The sequence below is a fragment of the Silurus aristotelis genome (genome assembly GCF_946808225.1).
Source record: "Silurus aristotelis genome assembly, chromosome: 10".
Lineage (NCBI taxonomy): Eukaryota > Metazoa > Chordata > Actinopteri > Siluriformes > Siluridae > Silurus > Silurus aristotelis.
Window position 1 is genome coordinate 9,904,296 of NC_139583.1, and position 22,452 is coordinate 9,926,747.

General features: G+C 38.1%; 1 protein-coding gene across 5 annotated transcripts in view; it reads left to right on the forward strand.

Annotated features, from left to right (window-relative positions):
• Positions 1–22,452, forward strand: part of tspan9a (tetraspanin 9a) — a 222,632-nt gene that overhangs the window by 85,286 nt on the left and 114,894 nt on the right. For 4 of the 5 annotated variants that reach the window (XM_083551978.1, XM_083551981.1, XM_083551979.1 and 1 more), the window contains one exon: positions 7,037–7,119. The exons of the other annotated variant lie outside the window; for it this stretch is intronic. The gene's annotated coding sequence lies outside the window, so the exon portion shown is untranslated. The remainder of the gene's footprint in view (positions 1–7,036; positions 7,120–22,452) is intronic. 5 annotated transcript variants of the gene reach the window in all.

The window sequence follows — 22,452 nt, forward strand, 5'->3', positions numbered from 1 at the left end:
AGGATGACATGAAGAGGTAGCAATGCAAAGTAACAGTATGCAAATTTCCGTGAACAGGCAGGTTATAGTTTGAGACATTTGACGAATTTATTCTTTTTTTTTTGCTTTTTTGAACACTCTAGGCAAAAACAATGAGCGATTAATTTCAGAAACAGTTTGGATACTTTGGCTTCACTTTCCTTTAACACACTCAGCGATGAATCCTGACTGAGTAACAATTCCATACAAGAGACTTTGTGATGCATTGTGTTCTCATTATTGCACAGTTATAGCTTTTAATATTTTGTGTGGATTTCTGCTTATCGGTGTGTATTTACAGTACATCTGTTGGCTTGATAACATTTTAATGAGGCTTAGGAGGTGTCAAGGCTGGGTTCATATTTAAAAATGACCTAATAGCTGAGATCAGATCCGTAGAGCGCAAGCAGCTGGTCTGGGCAATGGTGTAAGCCAGAATGTACTACAGTTTGTCAGGCTTTATGGTTTTAACATAAAGATTACAACAGCATGGGGGATTATAGGCTATGGTGGGTCTTGTAAAAGTAAGGAAAAAGGAAGAGCAGTTAATTAGAAAGAAAAAAGTGCTGACAAAAAAACTTTGGAATTTCAATGTTTGGAGAATTTAAAGGAAGTTGTGGATGTGAGCCACTCTAGCCTGAGATTTTTTCTGATCTGAGAACTAAACAGGATTAACTGTGTTAAGACATTACACTCATATGCAACATTATTACCTAGCTTTTCACTTGAGAGATTAGGATTCTGTGCCTAAAGCGATGGATGGTTTGTTTCATCATTCAGTAAATCTGATTCTGTTCTACGGTTAGTTTCTTATATTTTATTTAGATACAATATTGATAGGATGCTCGAATTTCTTTTCTGCTTTTGATGATCTTGAGTCTCTGAATGCAAATGCATTCTTACTGAAAAAAACAATTTAGGCAGCTATTGCTTTTTTTTTTTTTTTTTTTTTTTTTTTGCAATATCTTAACCAGGCCACTGCTTCATGGAAGCAGAGATTAATAAGAGAAAGCGATTGGAACGAGGTCAGCATTGTTTGTACAAGATTCCAAGACAGCATAATAAGCTCTGCTCTCAGGAAGGAAGTGGGGGCACACTCTGTCCTCTCTGTCAATCACAGCAGCATGAGCCAATCATGGGCTTCTGTGAGTCCATGCATGCAGAATTTGGCGTGTATATTTCACCCTCCCTCAATATAATATCATGTGTCTGGATTTTAAGCACACAATTGCCAGGAAATTGGATTGAAATTTAAAAGTTAATGGGAGAATTAAAGTTACCAGTTCTCCAGACATATTTTTATTTAGCAATCATGCCTGGCAGAATAATGTTGCTAAATTCTGAACATGAATCTGATAAATGTTCCTGCACAAGTGTTTATTTTAGCTGACATACAGTGTACATAGGTATTTACATAACACTGATATAAATTGACATAGTAGCTGATGTAATGCCTGAGGTTTCTAGCACTGACTCTAAACACATTGTGGATGTTATGAATAAAAATGACCACAACCTGGAGGGAAATAAGGCATTCTCTATTTTCTAACCAGAGATACCTTGACTCAGTAGCAAAGTTTTTATATAGTGTAATTCTGGCATCTCTAATAATCCTTTGATAAAATAACTTCCTCAAACACAGGATCTAAATGCATCATGATGCAATAAAAATCGTTTAATAATCGCATTTTACCAGCATGACCTGAAATCACATGAATTCATTTGGCGTCTAAAGCCAATCCTTGGAATTTTACTTTGATTTGTCTACTTTTTTATTGCCCTTAAGTAAAACAAGTTTCCTTTACTCTCTAAAGGGTTTCATTAATACTCATGGAACTGCTATTCAGCTCTTTCTTTAACCTGTGACTTTATTGTCTGTCCTGTTCTTTTCATCTTTCAACTTAACGTCTCATATCTGCTGTCTGTCTCTGTGCTGATAAACAGTGTTATTTGTCTATAAATAATATTTGCATTCGACTGATTTCCACATCGTGCATTCAGTGCACAGAACTAGGCTTCGCTGCCCTTAAAATGTATCTTGTGTCGCACGGCAGTGTATTCATCAAAATGTAAAGCATAGCTCTAAATTACAACTCTGCCACAAGGTCCTGTGGTAATTCAGCTGTGCAGTAGCCTTGACATTTATACAATATTTAGGATTTCTGCTTCATTTATAGAGGAGTGTGCATCTTGGTTGGTGTTTAAGGAGATTATTGAAGTTTTACTAGCAGTTGGAGATCCTCCAATTAGTGTCTAAACTTTCTTTTCACCATCCCAGTGTCAAAAGGGGTTCCTTCAGGTTCTCAAACAAATGCCGGTTTACGGATCAGTTATATATGAATGAGCCGTGTGATTATGGTATTTTGCATGGTGTTTTTGGAACACCATCCCATCCTGAAGGTGTTCTAATGGCACCTAATACCCAGGATAGGCTTCGGATCCTGACCAGAATGTTTTCAGCAGATGAATGAATACATGCATCTGTCACATTAATAACCATAATAGTTATTATATTATATTATATTATTATATTATATTATATTATATTATATTATATTATATTATATTATATTATATTATATTATAGTTACATGTTTTTCACATTTAGATGACTGAAATATGTTGCAATAAAAAAAAATAATTTGTCCTTTGAGGGACATTGTTTGCTTTCCACTCAAAACTGTAAGTAGGTATAATTTTCAGAACACACCGTTTACCACATTGCCTTGGAGCAGGCAAGTCCTTACTTTGATGCATGTTTTTTTTTTTTATTCAGCCGTTGGGGAAAAATGCATGCACTGAAACACTGTGACTCTGTAACAGTCAGGAAACTTTGTCAGGGACAGCAATATGAAAGGAAGTTGACATGCAAAGTGCAAAAAACAGGCAATGAGAGCAAGCGTGTTTCCCCGTAGCGTTCACATGTTGTGTTTGATCCACTCCAAAGCTCATATATCATGCCGTGTCTCATGAACCCTGCTGAGCAGTGTGGCAATATTATTAAATATCAGTGTAGGATTCATGTTAATATGTTCCTGGCTGTGTGTATCCAAAGCATCAACAAGAAGTAAAAAGATTGTATTGTATTCATCTTATTGCCTGGAAACGTAAATACTGTAGTCTCTCTTAATGCCTGGTTAAAGTAATGGTTCCATTCAACCACCTTCTGCTTCATATAATGTTTGAATAGACCTTATATTAGACAGTTTTTTTTTTTTAAGTTGATGTTTTTCAGTTTTCAGAGTGTCCTAGATCATTCACTCCTGTGGTCTTTGCTTTTCATGGCCTATATGTATGGGCTTAGAGATGTGAATAAAAAACTAGGGCACTATTGGCTTTATAAAGGCAAGAACAGCTCAGGATGCTAGACCACATCCCAGCATTCAGGGGATCCTGGGAATTTCATTAGCAGTGCTGGCAGAGTGCCAATTTATTTATCTAGGACAAATAAATGTACTTTTTAGGATCTGACTAAATGAAATGGAAATAACTGTTGCATGATTGTTCTAAAATGTTTCATTTGGTGTTTGTGACTTAAATGTTTTATTCCGATTAAATTTTCACTTTAAAAAGCAGTGTATACAGTATTAATAATAGTTTGTGGACACCTGGCCAAAAGATTCTATGTGCTTTTTTAACATTCGATTCCCATTTGCTATTCTATTTGTTATAATAACTTCCACTCTTTAGGAACATGTTCCACTACATTATGGACTGTGCTTATGTAGATTCGTGCTCATTCAACCATAAGAATGTTAGTAAAGTCAGGTACTGATGTAGGTTCAAGAGGCCTGGGGTTCAGACAGCATTCCAATTTATTCCAAAGGTGTTCAATTAGGTGGAGGTCGGAGCTCTGTATCAGGGCCATTCAAGATCTTCCATTTCGGCCCATGTAAACCATAGGTTGCTTTGTGCATAGTTATTCTGGAACAGGTTTGAATTCAAATGAAGGAAAAATATAATGTTACCACATCCAAAGACAATCCTATACAATTGTGTGCCTCTAACTTTGTGGTAACAGTTTAGGGAAGAACCCAATGCATTATTTTCACATTAATGGTATTGGGGGCAGGTTGCCTTGATATTTACACAGGGGAATTGTCCTCTGTGAACCACTTCTTTCTCTTTCATGCAGTTCTCCATCGTTTGACATCAGCACAATGCTCAAAATGTATGCAAAATGCAGGTCAAATGTAATTAAATGTTTGCATTATGCATTAACTTACTGGGGAAAATGTGATTAGGATTGCTGTGGGATTATTGTTGCAGCCAGATGGGCAGGTTTGTCTGTTTCTGAAACCGTTGGTCGGTTATTGATTTTCACGCACAACACTCTCTTGAGTTTGCACACATTTGCAAAGGTGTTGCTATAAAACACTCAAACACGATGCTCAATTAAGACATCCCCTAAATGCACACTTGATCTCATGTAATTTAAGTCTTTTACTTAATTATTTTAAATGTTCCATGCAAGCGGACTTCAAGTAATTCACTCATGTCACTTGTGGCCAACTAAGTGACAGTAATAATAATGGTGATTGAAAGTGCTTAGACAGCACCCTACTGTCACTGCATTGAGCTCAAGCTGCTGGAAGAAGAGCCCTCGACCTTGCTGTCAACAGACTCACTGAACCCCAGCCCCCCAAAGCACTCGGCTGGGAAATGTTCCCGAGAATGATGGGTGATGAAAAAACAGGCTGTGGGTTTGAAAGAAAAAGATGTTGGCTTATTTTATCCATTCTCATTTAACGGGGCTATGCTGCTAATAGATTTCCATTAAGTGATCCAGCCAGAGAGTGAACTGTATTATTTCTGGCACAGAATAGGCACCGAGGTGGTCTTCAGTGAATGAAAGATTTAAATGAATACTTGGCATAAATCTTAGCAGGCATTGTTTAAAAAGTTTTTTTAAAGTTTCAACAATTTCAACAACACCAATTCCAATTGAGACAATGTAAATTTAAAATAAAAACAGAATGCATAAGAATATTTTTAAATATTCATATTTTATTCACAATAAAACCTGAATAGGAATATTTTCAAATATTCATATTTTATTCACAATAAAACAAAAAGCAAATGTTATGTTTCAATTCATTTGGAAATTTTTGGTTGCCACAGATTAAAACATTCAGAACAGGGCCATGTTTACCACTGTTTAGCATATGTCTGTGTGTATACATCTGTGAACTTAGGAGACTAGTTGCTGAAGTTTTGGGAGAGAAATGCTGTCTCATATACAGTATGTCTTATACAAGATGCTTGCAGTTCAACAGTTCTGGGTGTCCTTTGTTGTGTTTTTCATTTTATGAAATCATCTTACTGACAGGTTGTCAGTTGACCTCGTTAGTTGCAAAATGTTTCTTCAACTGTTTCATTTTAATAACACTTACTTTTTCCAAACTTCCAAACTTTTTTTGAGATGTGTCACAGCCATTAAATTCAAAATTACATAATTTTTTTTTACTTAAAATGGTACATTTCCACAGTTTAAATATTTTATATGTTTTCTATGTTCCATTGTAAAGAAAATATGGGTTTATGAGCCTTGATTACAAATGATTACATTTTGTTTTTATTAAAATTGTATGAATTGTCCCAACTAATTTAAATTAGGGCCTTATATGTATTATATATATTGTCTTTGTCGCATCACATGAACTGGTATTTAAAAAAATTTTAACTGTATAATATCAATTTATTTATCATATATTTTATTATAATTTTGTTGGTGCCAACACAAACATTCAAATTAAACTATCAATAAATAATTAGTCATGTTTAATGTATGTGTAGATATTCTATATTGTTTCATATATGTGGCCCCTGATTATCATATGAGAATCTGTTGCCACAAAAGCTGCAAGGCCACAATTATCTTCAATGTCTTTGCAGGCTGTAGCCAAGTGCCAGTTTACATTGAACCAAGGGGTACATACATGTTCCAGCATGACAATGTCCAACGTTGGGTTCATGACACATACTGTGTGTCAGACCTCCTCATGTAACAGCAGTGCATGTCCTCACTAATGCTCTTGTGACCGAATGAGCACGTTTCCCTACACCACATTAACTAAAATGTAGTGGAAAGCCTTTTTTTGGGCTCATCAGTGTGATAATAAGATTTCCACATACTTTTGGCTTTATAGTATATCCCTCCATGTACATTGCGTTCGAGCAAATCTGTATATCCATTTCCACAGCCTCATTTTTTTCTACTCACTCTGTATTGACCGTATCTGAGAGAGAGAGAAATGAGTTCTCAGAAATGCAGTCCATCCAGTCGAAGACAACACATTGTTCCCCCTCTCTCTCTCTCTCTTTCTCTCTCTCTCTCTCTCTCTCTCTCTCTCTCTCTCTCTCTCTCTCTCTCTCTCTCTCTCCCTTTCCTCTTCCCACTCAGTTCATCAACACAGATAGGTCGTTCATTTTACACTGCACTTTTTTTTATTTAACCTGCAGTGGAACATTTCATTATTTAAAAATCAAATTGATCTGAGTCTATCATTAGCACATTACGCTGTAATTGCTTTGTAATTTTAATAAGATCATTCTAAATTCACTCATTACCGGCAGTGCGAACAACATTTTATAGTGTGGTGATCTGCGAGAATTCTCTCTTCTCTCAATCTGAAGAAAAAAAAAAAATCATTACCCTTGATAATATCTTGCAGAATGAGTCAGGGTATCTCATTCCCAGGTTTCCCTTATGTGGTATTTAAGAACGAGAGCGAGAGCGATGGGCTCACCTTGCACAGAATAAAGCCGACACCTCAGAATTTTGAAGTAGGGTATGACCCTCATGCATAGTGTCAGAGGTGATGACTTAACAGCTGGAACACACTCACACACATACATACAAAGATGCACCCAGAATGAGAATTAAATAGGAAGGAAAACAAATGCGTTCTGTCTGTGCACAATATAGTATCGTTAAAAACAAAAGAGACAATTAAAAGTCATTACTTTAAAGGAGAAATTGATTTTTTTTCTCTTTCTCTCTCTTTGCTTTTCTTAGGAGAAGAGGCTGAGTGAATCCTGAAGACTGAATAAGAAAAGAAGCTCAAACCTTGGCTGGAAGCCCACTAACGTGAACAGAAGGTATATCAGAATTGTAGTGGGTGGGAAGCACAATTTTGTCATCACTAATGGTCAGATAAGTAAAGGTTTAGAGTTTTTTAAAGGTAGAATCAATTTTTTCTGTGCAGACCTGAAGTTGGGTTTCTTTCGTTCTCCTTTTCGTTCACTCACTCCATCTTGCTGTGCAGAGGAGTGAACTCAGGCAAACTAATGATGTGAGCTGGAGATGGATGAATCTGCCTGCATTTGATGGCTTTCATTTTCTGCCACTGCAGCGAAACTTTCTGATCTTTCATCACTTTCTCATCGCTCCTTCTCCACATGCCACTCCGTTGCTCCCTCTTTTTTTTCCAAAGTCATAAAAAAGAAGGCTCTGTTGGAAATGACGCACAAACTGTCTGGGGTTGCGTTAGTCTGTTGAGTTCGTTGGTTTTTGTGAGGGTGAATGCAGATGTTTCATTACCTCGTGTGCTGTTTTACGACACGTTGCTTGTTAATGGCGAGCAGCCAGGAGGTGGCTCCACTCCATACTTACGTATTCCCTCGCTGTTCTTTTGAAGTGCCGTTCAAGGTGATTGAGTATCTCGAGCCTATTCTCTCTCTCCTGCTGGAAATGCATTCAGTTTTTATTACATAAATCCTTAAGCTGAGCACCGAGAGACAGAAGATGCTGCATGTTAATTCTGGCGCTTTTGTCTGGTGGGTCTTGGCTCGACCGGAGGAAAGCATAGATGCTAAATAAATGATGCGCCTCAGGCCCGCTGCATGATCTTTTGGGAGACTGTGTGCCGATATAAGACGAGAGGTTTCTAAAAGGCACAGCGAGCTCTTCCCATGGCCTCGTTCAGCGACCGCTGTTCCCAGCATGTTTTCAGCATTTCAAGAAGCTCAATGATGTTCTTCTATTTCCTCTGATGCCTCTAACGTCGAGAGGCCGATGTGAGTGGGTTGAAGAGCGTTCAGCTGTCCGGGAATAAAGTAAAATTATACATTCCACTTCAGAGTTATTGGCACCCTTTCAAGAAAACAAGCAGCACATAATATCCTCATGCAAATTCTTCCTGGCAAATGTTCAATTGCTTTATACTTTTGAACTGAATTTATGGCCCCTTGATTTTGGCCAAAACACTGTGGACACCTGATCATAAGATTAGTGTGTTTTTTAAACCTCCCATTTCATATTCAGTCCCCATTTGCTGTTATAATAATGTCCACTCTTCTGGAAAGATTTAAGATTTAACACTAGATTTTGGAAAGTGCTTGTGGTGATTCAAGCTCATTCAACTACAAAAGTGTAAGTACAGTGAGGTACTGCTGTAGAGTCCTGGTTCAGTGTTCCAAATCATCCCAAAAGTGTTCAATAGTGTTAACGTCAGCGCTCTATAGCAGGCCACTCAACATTTTCCGATTCAATCCATGCAAACCATATGTTCATGGAACTTGTTTTGTGCACAAAAGCATTGTCATGCTGGAACAGATTTGGGTCTTTTAGTTCAAGTGAAGTGAAAATTGAATGCTACTTCATCCAAAGACATGGTTCATAGATGTGGTGAGAGAAGACATGCAGGTGGTTCATTTAAAAGAGGCAGATGTAGAGGACTTATTTGAATAGAAACGGATGATCTGCTGTCGTGAACCCTAACGTGAACAGCCTAAAGGTAGGTTTTTGTAAAATGAGTAAAATACATTTTTAAAATTATTTGCAAGGAATTCTGACCATTCTGGTTATTTTTTTATGCTCTTGTATATGTTTGTAAATGTAAATGCTTCACCCAATCCATTCAAATTATTTTGTCACCCACAAAACTCGAGGACTTAAAATTGAGGACTTTACAGTAAAAGCAGGTTTTATATGCTAACTCCTTCCTCTTCAAATGTTTTGTCTAAATTGTATACCCAATGCTTTTTGACTTAATTGCAGTGTTACACAGAATTACAAATTAATACTTTTGTATCCAGCTTGATAATGAGGTCCGTTGCATCTAGTTTAATACAGTCTTTTATTTTTGCTGCCAATTATTCTGGGAATGACTGTAGGTGTAGTGGGCGATTGTGGTCTAGTGCCGACACAAATTCATTTTTGTCTGAGCTCAAAAGCTAGTAATTAATTACAATATTGAGATAAATACCAATTTTATTGTGCTTTTTCCATTACTGAGAAATCAGAAATCCACTCAGTACAGTTTTTCCCAAAGACAGGTGATTGTGTGCTGGTCTGGACATCAGCAGTTGGTAGTAGAATGTAAAGGCAGTCTCTGCAGTAGCCCTTGATTGAATATGGTGGAGGTGGGGTGTGGAGGATCAGTGACTGATAGGGGGAGATGCGTTTTTTGGCAGGGGAAGAGGACATGTTAAGGAGAGAAAGGTTGATGGGAGCTGAAAAGGTCCAGTGGAGTGGAGTAGATATCCAGTCACTGCAAGCTGTCATTTTTCAGTCTGCTAAGAATGAGTGAAGTGGGCCCTTCTCATCACTTCAGCCCATTTACCTTGTGTGAACTGCTATAGCTCATTGATCGATCTCTTTCTCCCCCCCCCCCCTCTCTCTCTCTTTCTTTCTTACTGTTATCTCTGTGACATTGAAATGTATCTTTTGGATGTTTTTTTTTTTTTGCCCTGCACTGAGTAAAAACAAAAGGGATGCCAAGTATACATTAAGTCTACATAAAATGACTTGAGAGCTACAGGCGTACTTTTCCTTCTGAAACAGAAAGTCAGGGTAATGGCATGTTGAAGTGCTTGATTGATTCACACAATAGCTTTCGAGATACACCACACCCTCACCACATCTAAACAAGCTTCACTTAGCTTAGCTTGAATGTAGAGAATAATGAATGGCTTTCAGCTACATGCATCCAGTGCTCCTGAATGGTTGTAGAAAATGACACATACTTACCAATGTGTTTGGACAGTGTATAAAGTCGGAATTAGTCAGTCTGTGGTAGCAGGATGGGATTTCTTCGACCGTGTGCAGTAGAGTTGGTGAACTATTTATAATGGGGGTTTTCAATCTGTAAAATGCTGGTGTGCTTACCTTTCCAGCCATATGTGATTCTTGGTGAAGATTCTTAATTCTTGTTTAAGGCAAACAATTGTTTAGGATGTCTGTGGATATTGTAGCATTAAAATGTCCAATTACTTGAACTAACCTGTTCTAGCATGACAATGTCCTTGTGCACAAAGCTAGCAACATAGGCTAGAGTGGAAGATCTTGAGTGGTCTGCAATAGAGCTCTGACCTCAACCGTTTGAACAACTTTGGGATGAATTGGAACCCTGACTGCACCTCTTCATCAGTATCTGACTTTAATCATTACTCAAAATTCTTGTGACTGAAAAAGCACAAATTTCCACACTCCAGAATCTGGTGGGACATCTTCCCAGAACAGTGGTGAATTTTAAAACAGCAATCAGAGACTACATGTGGAATGGGATGTTCAAAAAGCATGTACGCACCTTATGGTCAGGCATCCACAATCTTTTGTCCATGCATTGTATATTTCTATTAATTATGAGCGACAAAATGATGATCGCAAGCAAAATGTATTAAATATACCTTGAATTAAAACTCAAAAGTATCTTACACACCCACCCTAAAGCAAGTGCAATCTGATTTGAATTATTCCACTGGTGTTTTAGATGCAATAAGAATTCAGGCTTGAAATTAGCAGTAATTGCATTGGGTCACTGAATAACATGCTTGATAAAGACAGTTATGATCATGTATGGAATTAGACGGAATTAGAATATGGCCACTAGCAGTTGTAAAACTGGCATCCCTTTATGATATAGCTCAACTGTGTGTTTTATTGGAGCCTATATGCAGAGAGTCATAATAAGCTCAAGTGAATAGAATAGCATAAATCTCACGCAGAGACTGGGGGATATTGAATTCTCACAATACACATATTCTCATAGGCAATAGAGTTTTCAAAGGCATGCAAAATTCCTTAGTGCTTAGTAAAGTTGTTTAAAAGTTATACGATGAGCTTTTGCGATATGCAGGGAACAATTCGATTATGTTGGATTTTTTCCAGCACGTTTGCCCACAGTTTATGTAAATGAAGATGGCTGGTGTGTTCTTGTACGTCAGTGTGATTTCCTGAGAAACTTATTAACTGTGTTATTCAATGGCTCTTATTCTTTTTTTTTTTTTTTCTTGCTTCTTGCTCTTCTATCTCTTGCTCTTTCTGTCACTCTTAAACTCTTTGTCTCTCTCTCTCTCTCCCATGCACTCTCCCATGCACATGCCCACATTACCCTGCCAAGACAAGCTCAGCTTAAACTAAAGTTTTACAAAGATTGTGCAGACACTAGAGTGTAACACAATGACACTATTTGTAACTGGAGTTACAATTAGTTTAGTTTTTTTGGTGTGTTTTGCACCATTGATAAAAATCAACCTAATTAATCGCCCAGCCCATTTGTATCTCAACACACTCATACCCATGAGTTACATATCTCACCACAAAAATACCCATGAGTTTCATATCTCACCACATAAATACCCATGAGCTTCGTATCTGAACACACACTCATACCCATGAGCTTCATATCTGATCACATACAGTACTCATACCCATTAGCTTTGTATCTACCTACCTACTCATACTGTACCTATAAGCTTTGCATCTCACCACACTCAGACCCATGAGCTTCATATCTGACCGCACACTAATACCCATGAGCTTCATATCTGCCTACCTACTCATACCTATAAGCTTTGTATCTCACTGCACTTATGAGCCTTATACCTGACACACACTCACACCCATGAGCTTCATATCTGACACACACTCATACCCATTAACTTCATATCTGACACACATTCATACCCATGAGCTTATCATTTGACACATACTCATACCCATGAGTTTTATATCTGACACACACTCATACCCATGAGTTTTATATCTGACACACACTAAAACCCATGAGCTTTATATCTGACACACACTCATACCCATGAGCTTATCATTTGACACGCACTCATACCCATGAGCTTTATATCTGACATGCACTGATACCCATGAGCTTCATATCTGACACACACTCATACCCATGAGCTTTATATCTGACACGCACTGATACCCATGAGCTTCATATCTGACACACACTCATACCCATTGGCTTAATATCTGACACACACTCATACCCAAGAGCTTTATATCTGACACACACCGATACCCATGAGCTTCATATCTGACACACACTCATACCCAAAAGCTTTATATCTGACACACACCGATACCCATGAGCTTCATATCAGACACACACTCATACCCATGAGCTTCATATCAGACACACACTCATACTCATGAGCTTCATATTTGACACACACTCATACTTATGAGCTTCATATTTGACACATACTCATACCCATGAGCTTTATATCTGACACACACTCATACCCATGAGCTTCATATCTGACACACACTCATACCCATGAGCTTCATATCTGACACACACTCATACCCATGAGCTTCATATCTGACACACACTCATACTTATGAGCTTCATATCTGACACACACTCATACCCATGAGCTTCATATCTGACACACACTCATACTTATGAGCTTCATATCTGACACACACTCATACCCATGAGCTTCATATCTGACACACACTCATACACATGAGCTTCATATCTGACACACACTCATACCCATGAGCTTTATATCTGACACACACTCATACCCATGAGCTTCATATCTGACACACACTCATACCCATGAGCTTTATATCTGACACACACTCATACCCATGAGCTTCATATCTGACACACACTCATACCCATGAGCTTCATATCTGACACACACTGATACCCATGAGCTTCATATCTGACACACACTCATACCCATGAGCTTTATATCTGACACACACTCATACCCATGAGCTTCATATCTGACACACACTCATACCCATGAGCTTCATATCTGACACACACTCATACCCATGAGCTTCATATCTGACACACACTCATACCCATGAGCTTTATATCTGACACACACTCATACCCATGAGCTTTATATCTGACACACACTCATACCCATGAGCTTTATATCTGACACACACTCATACCCATGAGCTTCATATCTGACACACACTCATACCCATGAGCTTTATATCTGACACACACTCATACCCATGAGCTTCATATCTGACACACACTCATACCCATGAGCTTCATATCTGACACACACTGATACCCATGAGCTTCATATCTGACACACACTCATACCCATGAGCTTTATATCTGACACACACTCATACCCATGAGCTTCATATCTGACACACACTCATACCCATGAGCTTCATATCTGACACACACTCATACCCATGAGCTTTATATCTGACACACACTCATACCCATGAGCTTCATATCTGACACACACTCATACCCATGAGCTTCATATCTGACACACACTCATACCCATGAGCTTTATATCTGACACACACTCATACCCATGAGCTTTATATCTGACACACACTCATACCCATGAGCTTCATATCTGACACACACTCATACCCATGAGCTTTATATCTGACACACACTCATACTCATGAGCTTCATATTTGACACACACTTATACCCATGAGCTTCATATCTGACACACACTCATACTTATGAGCTTCATATTTGACACATACTCATACCCATGAGCTTCATATCTGACACACACTCATACCCATAAGCTTCATATCTGACACACACTCATACCCATGGGCTTCATATCTAAGCCATGTGCATCATATCAGACCACACATTCCTACCCATGAGCTTTATATATGTTCACACACTCATATTCATTAGCTTCATACAGCATCTGATCACACACTTATTCCTGTGATATCTGACTATTCACTCTCATGAAAATGAAAACCTACACAGATTGCATATCCAATACAGTCCTCTAGTCTGTACCACTCAGAATTTTTCACTTTCCTCTTTTCCAATAAACTAATTTTATTTGAATAATGTATATGCAAGGAAACATTATTAGGTGGTTTATAGGTGTTTACATGCAAAACATATATCAATCCACATTCACATGTTCGTGTGCATAAACCTGGTAGCCCATTAAAAATCTTTTTACATTTATGTTACAGGTATCTGATTATCCATGCCTGACTTATGCTAGTAAATTGTTCCAGCTTGTGATGGTAGAGATGAGTAAAGCAGTCTGAAATGTTTCTTGTTCTGAAAGCAGTTTTCTGTCTTGTATTAAAGGACACGAACTACTCAATATGAGGTATTAAAATCAGTTTGCCATGAAAGCTATAATCAGCTAATCTGCTGCTTTGAATACAATATTTCCTGATTAAATGTCTTATTTTTGCTTAAAACTGAAAAAAGCATGTAGCTGCAGTTAATAGGCTACTCATTACTTGTGATAAACTCTAGCAATGATAACGTAACCCAGTAACTCATACGCATAAGTAACCTGTAAGTTCTAGTAATGTCAGTTAGACAACATAAATACTAATTATTTTAGCCATTTGTTTGACAGTTTGGTACCATTTTGTTAAAGTATGAGCATGTGTGTGTATGTGTGAGAGAGATTTATGACTTCTATTTTGGCCTGAGATTTGTATATTGATCCATATCTTGTCAGCACCCTTTGTATAATTATACAGCTGGCTTTGTTTATTGGTGACAATAACGGCTCACACATTTATAAATGGCATCCATACGTGGAAAAGAAAGTCACTTAGTTGTTTCTCAGACAGCATTATTCAGGCAGTGTAAAACAAAGTGTGATATATGCGAGCAAAATAATATCAAGGCACCAGTGCTAGAGCATAGGAGGAAAACATGGTGCTCCATCTGACATTTGATTTTTTGATAATCGTCAGGAAGAAGGCAAATGTATTTAGATGATTTTTGACAAGATGCAAAGCTATTTAAAGAATACATAGTGTTCCTGTACCATACTAAAACTGCAGTGGGATTCTGTCTATCTACCTCAGTCTGCCTGTCTGTCTGTCTGTCTGTCTGTCTGTCTGTCTGTCTGTCTGTCTGTCTGTCTGTCTGTCCCATCCATCCATCCATCCATCCATCCATCCATCCATCCATCCATCCATCCATCCATCTACTAAGTAGTTTTGAGATTTTCATTTCTGATTTGAGAAATGCTCCAAGCCAAAAACTGTAATTCACCATCACACATCTAACTTTTGAAGGACAGAGAGAGAAAAAATAACATTCCAAAAGTCTTATTAAGTGAAGGGTCAGAACGAGCATTTATGTGCTGTTTTATTCTGTTTCACACCATAAGTGAGATGTCCATCTGACACTTTGTCCATCCTTGTCATTGTGTTAAAATTTTTGTGTTTTAAAATGTGTAATTTTAAAACACGGCTGCCTTAGAGAACAAAAATGTACCAGCATGAGCTGTCATATACGCACATACAGAAAAAACTACCACCATCTGCCCTTCCACATTCCTTTCCTCAAGACCATACCTACCCATCACCTCATCATCACCTCTGTTCCCTTCACCTACATGCCCATTAAAGTCTGCCCCAATCACCAATCTTTCTATTCTCTGTACACCTTCTACCACTTTATTTAACTCACTCCGGAATTTTTTTTTTACATTTCCTTCTCCTTCATCTCACAAGCCACTTGTGGAGCAAAGGCACTGATGACATTTATCATCACCCTTAAACTTCTAGTTTAACGTTCATCACTCTATCAGAAAATCTCTTTACCTCCGCTACACTCTTACTGTTCTCTTCCTTCAGGATCACCATTTCTCTTTCCATCCATTTTCTATATATTTCTATATATAATCTTATTTTGCTCCATCATATCTGCTACCTCTCTCCCTTCACCAGTCATAGTACCAACATTTAAAGTACCAACCTGAACCTCCACTCTCCTACACTTCTTCTTTCCGTGCCACCTCCTCTCCTTCTCCTCCTTTGGACAACAGTAGCCGATTTCCACCGGTACCCTGTTGGCTAACGATACCTGTGGCGGTCGTTGTTAACCCGGGCCTCGACCGATCCAGTAGGAAATTCTGATTCATGATCTGCAAATTTGATTTGGCACGTTTTACGATGGATGCCCTTCCTAACGCAACCCTCCCCATTTATCCGGGCTTGGGACCGGCACTGAGAGTGCACTGGCTTGTGCAACCCTAATGGCTGGGTTCGTTACAGTGCATTTCTCATATCATCCTTAATATTTGCAAACCAGTAAGTGCATTCTCTAAACAATTTGTACAAACAGCACAACACATTTCTTGTTTGATTTCTTGCAAAAGTCAATTTTCCTTAAAATCATTTAAAAGATCATCGGAATGAGAAGTCCTTCATTGTTCATAAACAAGATCACCAAAATGTTCCATATACATTAGTCATGTTGTCAGTAAGACACTGAACAGTTTCACTGTTTCCTGGTATAAACTACAGTTTGGATTGCAATGATTGAAAATGCACAAGGCTGAATTTGTTCTATACGGCATCTAAAATTTTCAGCAGCACAAATGCATTAATTTGATTTGCATATTTGATTTATATTGATTGCAAGAGACCAGGCAGTATTCACACTTTTACTGTACTGTACTAGTGTTCGTTCATTTCTTGGTTGTTCATCCATTTTCAGAAATTGTCATTCTGTGTTTTGCTCTGTCTGTATACGCTCACCATTAAAGGTTTATGAGATTCACCTTTGACCTATTTGAGCCAACTAGTTGATCATTGGTGGATCTGAAAGCAACTGAGAAAAACTGTAATATGTGTCAGCTTGGCCATGGCCAGCTTTTTTCTCAGTTACATTTTTTAGAAACATGTCATTTGTTTTAGACATGGTTCTAATTTGAAGCAGACACCTTAATTATTTGTAGCAAAGCACAGTAGTCTTTTATTGCAGCAGATAAACATCAGTCTTTATAACAGTTGTCTGTTCTCAGCATTTTTACTGAAAAGATCTGTTTTTTTTGCATTGCTGCATTGCTGCATTTATACAAACCAAACTATGTATATGTACTCGAATTTGGAGCTCTCTAGCTTTCACATCCAGACAGATCGTACTCAAAACAAAGTATGGACCAAAGTATTGGGACAATTTACTTTTCCAGCAATATGTAGTTCTGACCCGTCGAACATTAGCACAATTAACTTGGACAGGAGCTACAGAAGCTTGTCCTTTGGATCGGAATACACGGACCAGCCTTCACTCTAAATGTTCAACAGTTTACCACTGTTCCTTCCTTGGACCACTTTTGATAGATACTGGCCACTGCAGACTGGGAACAGCCCACAAGAACTGCAGTTTTGGAGATGCTCTGACCCAGTCATCTAGCCATCACAATTTGTCTCTTGTCACTTAACTCACTTAAATCCTTATGGTTGCCCATTTTTCCTTTTTCTAACACATCGGCTTTGAGGACAAAATGTTCACTTGTTGCCTAATATATCCCACCCACTAACAGGTGCCATGATGAAGAGATAATCAGTGTTATTTATCACTTCACCGATCTCCTGTGATGTTATACTGTAAGTTTGAAATGTTTTGCCTTGTTAGTGTGGGTTGGAGTGGTAGATCTTGAGTCACCAGCTATAGAGCTCTAACCTCAACCGTACTGAACACTACTGGTATAAATTGGAACACACAGTGCACTTCTCCTCACTCTACATCAATACTTAACTTTACTAACGCCCTTGTGGCAGAATGAACACAAATCTCCAAAAGCACACTCCAAAATCTAGCGGAACATGTTCTCAGAAAAGTGGATTTTTTTATAACTGCAGTTAAGGACAAAATCTGGAATGGAATATTATAAAAGCACATACGTATCTTGTGGTCTGGTGTCCACAAACCTTTTTCCATGTTGTGTAAATCTTGCTTGGTTAATTGTTCCACTTGTCCCGTTGTGTATGCAGTTGTTCAGTTCTCTGTTCTTAATACCAGGATTTACTATGCATTTATATTTCTTTTAGCTTGGTTTACTACGTATACATTCGCCTTTGTCATTTGGCACACTCTCATATTTCAGTTTAACTGCAATGCAAAAATGAAAGGAAAACAATATGCTTACATAAGCTAAATGATGGAAAAAAAGAATGCAGGAATTTAGTGGACGAGATAGTAAAAAAGACAATTTAAACGTTAGTAAATAAACAATATATTTAAGAACTTGACAAATAACACAGGGCAATTATTTACTAGTGTGTGTTTGTTGAATTTGTGATTGATTTTACTGAGATGGAGAGCTTCATGAAGGTTTTTATTATCAGGTTTATCAATATCTGAGAAAGATCAGAAAGTTGAAAGAAAGTGGGTAAAGTTGTTTTCACATCAGACATTCTCTGCACGTTTACATCTTCGGAGAGAACAGCATTTAAATAGAGACTAACATTTTCTTCCACTACCCGATGAACAGAAGCCTTTTATTTTGCATTAATATTGTGTTTTGTTCGGCTTTTTTATGCATCTCGCAACTTTATATTGGATGGTCAATTATGTAGATGTCACAAAATGTAGTTTCACTCCTCCCGGAGTCTATTTAGAGATCAGTCGAGACTGTCAAAAACAAATATCATCATCATCTCCCGCTTATCCGTAATTCTGGTCGCGGGGGCAGCAGTCTAAGCAGATTCCCCAGACACTTCTCCGTGTCCAGGGATCGGGCTGTCAAGGCCCCCGCCTTTGACTGCTGCCCACTCCTCTCAGCACCGGTCCCTTATGGTCCCTCCTGCAGGTGGTGAGCCCACGGGAAGGCGGCCCCACGTCGCTCCGACGTCACGGTCCTTGGTTTATTTTTCTCGTAAGGGTCCCCTGGAGCATAGAGGGTTAAGGGCCTTGCTCAAGGGCCCAAGAGTGGCAGCTTGGCGATACCAGGGCTCGAACCCCCGACCTTCCGATCGGTAACCCAGCGCCTTAACCACTGGAGCCACCACTCCTCCTCAAAAACAAATAGCACATGCAAAAAAAATATATTTTTGTAATTTACATATTGTTTTCTTTACTTTTTTTTTTTGTCTTTCTGTCTGTAATTCTCTGTACTAGCATTTATTTTTATCCATTATTTACTTTTTCTTTTCAAATCATTGCAGCAGGAGGGTAATGCTACCGTAGGTAGTACTGTCCAAAGAGGTAGGATTGCAGCCACTGAGAAGAAAAGTCCACAAGGAGCAGGCCCTCTCTCTTTAGGACCATGCAGAATATCTAAAAGAAAGCCATTTCAATCTTTCTAAATATTTCCGAATCTATTTGTTGTGCAGCTCTGCACTCCTGAATGATGTACGGAGATAATGTGTTGTTGAGCCCCCCTAAAGCCTGTAAAGAAAAGCATTATGTGTTTTTGTTTTGTTGTTGTTGTTGTTGTTTTTTGCTGCAAGTGTAAGCTAGTACAGTGACCTTAGTGGGGAAATAACATTAGAAAGCTGCAGGAGGTTATGAACCAGATGAACCGCAGCGTTCTGAATGCTCTATAGAAGATATTAGCATTTAAAGCGAGCTCTGCAAGTAGAGACTGAAAGCAATAGAAGTTTGAATGAGAGTTTGAGAATGACTTTCGGTAGTTTGCGTGGTTCAAATGTCAAGAAGAAAAATCTGGTTGTTTGGTGTTATGCGATTGACGACCTTTCGATTCTTAAGTGTGTGTACTGATGAAATGTGGAAGGTGAGTTTATCGGTTGTGATTTCAAGGCTCATCACAGTAGAATTCTTAGCTGGTAGGTTTACTCTACACTATTTAAGCGAGTTTGGCAAGAGCCAAATTGTAATGGCTAGACAACTGTGTCAGAGCATCTCCAGTGTGTTTTGTCCATGGGTATGACGGTCAGGTATCCACATACTTTTAGCCTATAATGTAGTCTAGACCAATATTGCTGTTTCAAAAGATGCCTTTTCATCTAGAGATTTTAGAGGCAGTCAGCTATTTCCTGGCACTTGATGCATCAACACCTAGAGAAAAAGGTAAGCAAAGTTATACATCATCGATGGTACGGTGGTAGTGTGACGAGCACCAGCATGACTGTGATGAATGATTTTTTCATGAATTAATTTATATCTATAATATTAATGCTGGCATCTGTATTCTCCTTTTAACGCCACTTTCGGTGTAGCGCATTTGATAGACAGAGTCCCTTTATGTTTTATTAAGACACCTGGTCAGATCATTTTACTGAAGTAAAGCAGGTCAGACTTAGCTTAAGAAAGACAGGAAATTTCATTTTAGGTGTAAAGACATTTGGAAAGAGTGTAATAACATTACCAGCTGTGCAGTTGATAACTGCTTCTCGGCCATGGCAATCATGAAACCCTCGGTTTTGCCAGAATTTGCAGAAGAGAGTGAAAAAACAAAACAATGAAGGATGTAATCCTTTAACAAATCAGTGTCAACATTGCCAAATGCTTTGTCTGTTCACCTTTTTGTGTAGTGTTTTATTTGACACTTGGTTGTTGGTGTATTTAACTGCTTATGTTAATATACTCTTGTCTACTGGTAGCTAAGTCCAGCATACACTGATAATCTTTTTTATCTTTTTTTCACATTGATGAAATCTAGACATTGTCAATTTACAGTATTGAGTTGACACGAGCATGACAGATGTTGAGAAAGGGGCGGGGCTTTCAGGTAATACAAGTAGCGATGCTGATCAATATTGGAGAGGTCAAAACATCTGCGCAAATGATTCCAGATCAATATGTCAAAGTGCCGACCGTCTGTATTTACTGGAGCGAAAAAGACTCATTCTTGCATTGTTAAAATGTAGCTCCTGTATGAAATGCACAAAGTTTGGCAGATTTTATATAATCTAAAATATAATAAAAAATAATATAATCACGAGATATTGTGGCAGTGTCATGTAGGTTTTCAGCTCAAAGATTCAAACTTCTAGTATCACGTAGAGACAATAGAATTGTTATATTGCACAAATGTAAATCAGGTGTAAAATGGTGAAGCAGTTTAGGGTGTGTGTGTGTGTGTGTGTGTGTGTGTGTGTCTGTTTGTGAATCTTTCTGGAAGCAGTCCAAAGCAAAAAGGTAGCTGTGTGTTTTCACTTATTTCATCCTTGTTAATAGTCTCTGATCGATTGGGCCATTACAGAAAGCAACACTGTTTTTCTTCAATCTTTCAGATTAATTTATTAAGAGGTCCGGTAGTAGCTCGTTCCTCCCACTTGTATGCCCATTGTGTTTATGCAGTACCTTTTTTTCCAGTCAGCCAATCAGGATCCCAGTACCCTTAACACCCCTTTTCCCCACTTTCCCCACTGCCTTCATCAGTCCTAATATGTGATCAAAGCCTCATTTGGTAAAAAGAGACGAAAAGATAACTAGCCATCGCTCACAAATTTGGTGAGCCATGTCGGAGCTTTAATCTCGCTTTATAGGTTTTTCCTCCCCGGCCGATTTTCTCTCTCTCAAACCTCAGAACTTAATTCAATCTTAACAGCTTTAATTGCTTATGGATGGTGAGACCAGGAGGTTTATCTAATGAGACTGGACTGTCTGCAGCTGCACAGGAAGCTAAAAAAAAAAACAGCCAGTGAAAACACATTTGTTTCCTGAGAATTCAGCATGCCACTGTTTTCTTTATCTTGCTGCTTCTGCTTCTTGTGTTGCTCTACAGGAGAGGACTGGAGGAAATGAGCATGATAGATGGGTAACTAGATAGATCGAGAGAAAGAGACAGGAAGAGGGAGAGAGAAATTAATCCCAAAGGGAATGCACTTTATTAAACCCAGAGGGAAATAATAATAGGCATGTACATATGTATTTTTACACACTGTTCACTATTTCTGTTTATTTTTTTTTTACATCCTGAATATGTATAAACAGGGTGGTAGGAATAAATAGTACTGTTGGGTTTTAGGTCTATTATCGTAAAAAGTACATAATCTTAATCCCGTATCTGGATCATATGATTACTACAATCATTTTGTTACGAGTGAGAAACCTGTCCATCTAAAATTTACTCCATATTTATCTATAATATAAAAATACACAGTATCATATATTGTTAGTAAGTAATTTGACCAACAATTTTTGTAATATAGTATGTTTTTGTGTGGGTTGTTTTTGCTGTATTACACATGATCACATTTTGATGTTGGAATGTTAGATAGAATGTGTGTGATTTTAAATTAAAATCATATTATAATTCCATATTTTCTGTAGTACAGGATGAAACAATGCAATCTCTGCCTGAATTAATGACTAGTGTTTACTTTGTGGTAGAAAACCGAACAGTGACTTAATAATAACGTTCCCTTCCAATATAAAGTATTTGACGGAATGTCCTGTCAGTGGCAACATTTTTGATCTGATCTCAGTTTTCCTCTGGGTTTTTAGGTTTCCTCCCACCTACCAAAACATGCCAGTAGACAGGTTGACT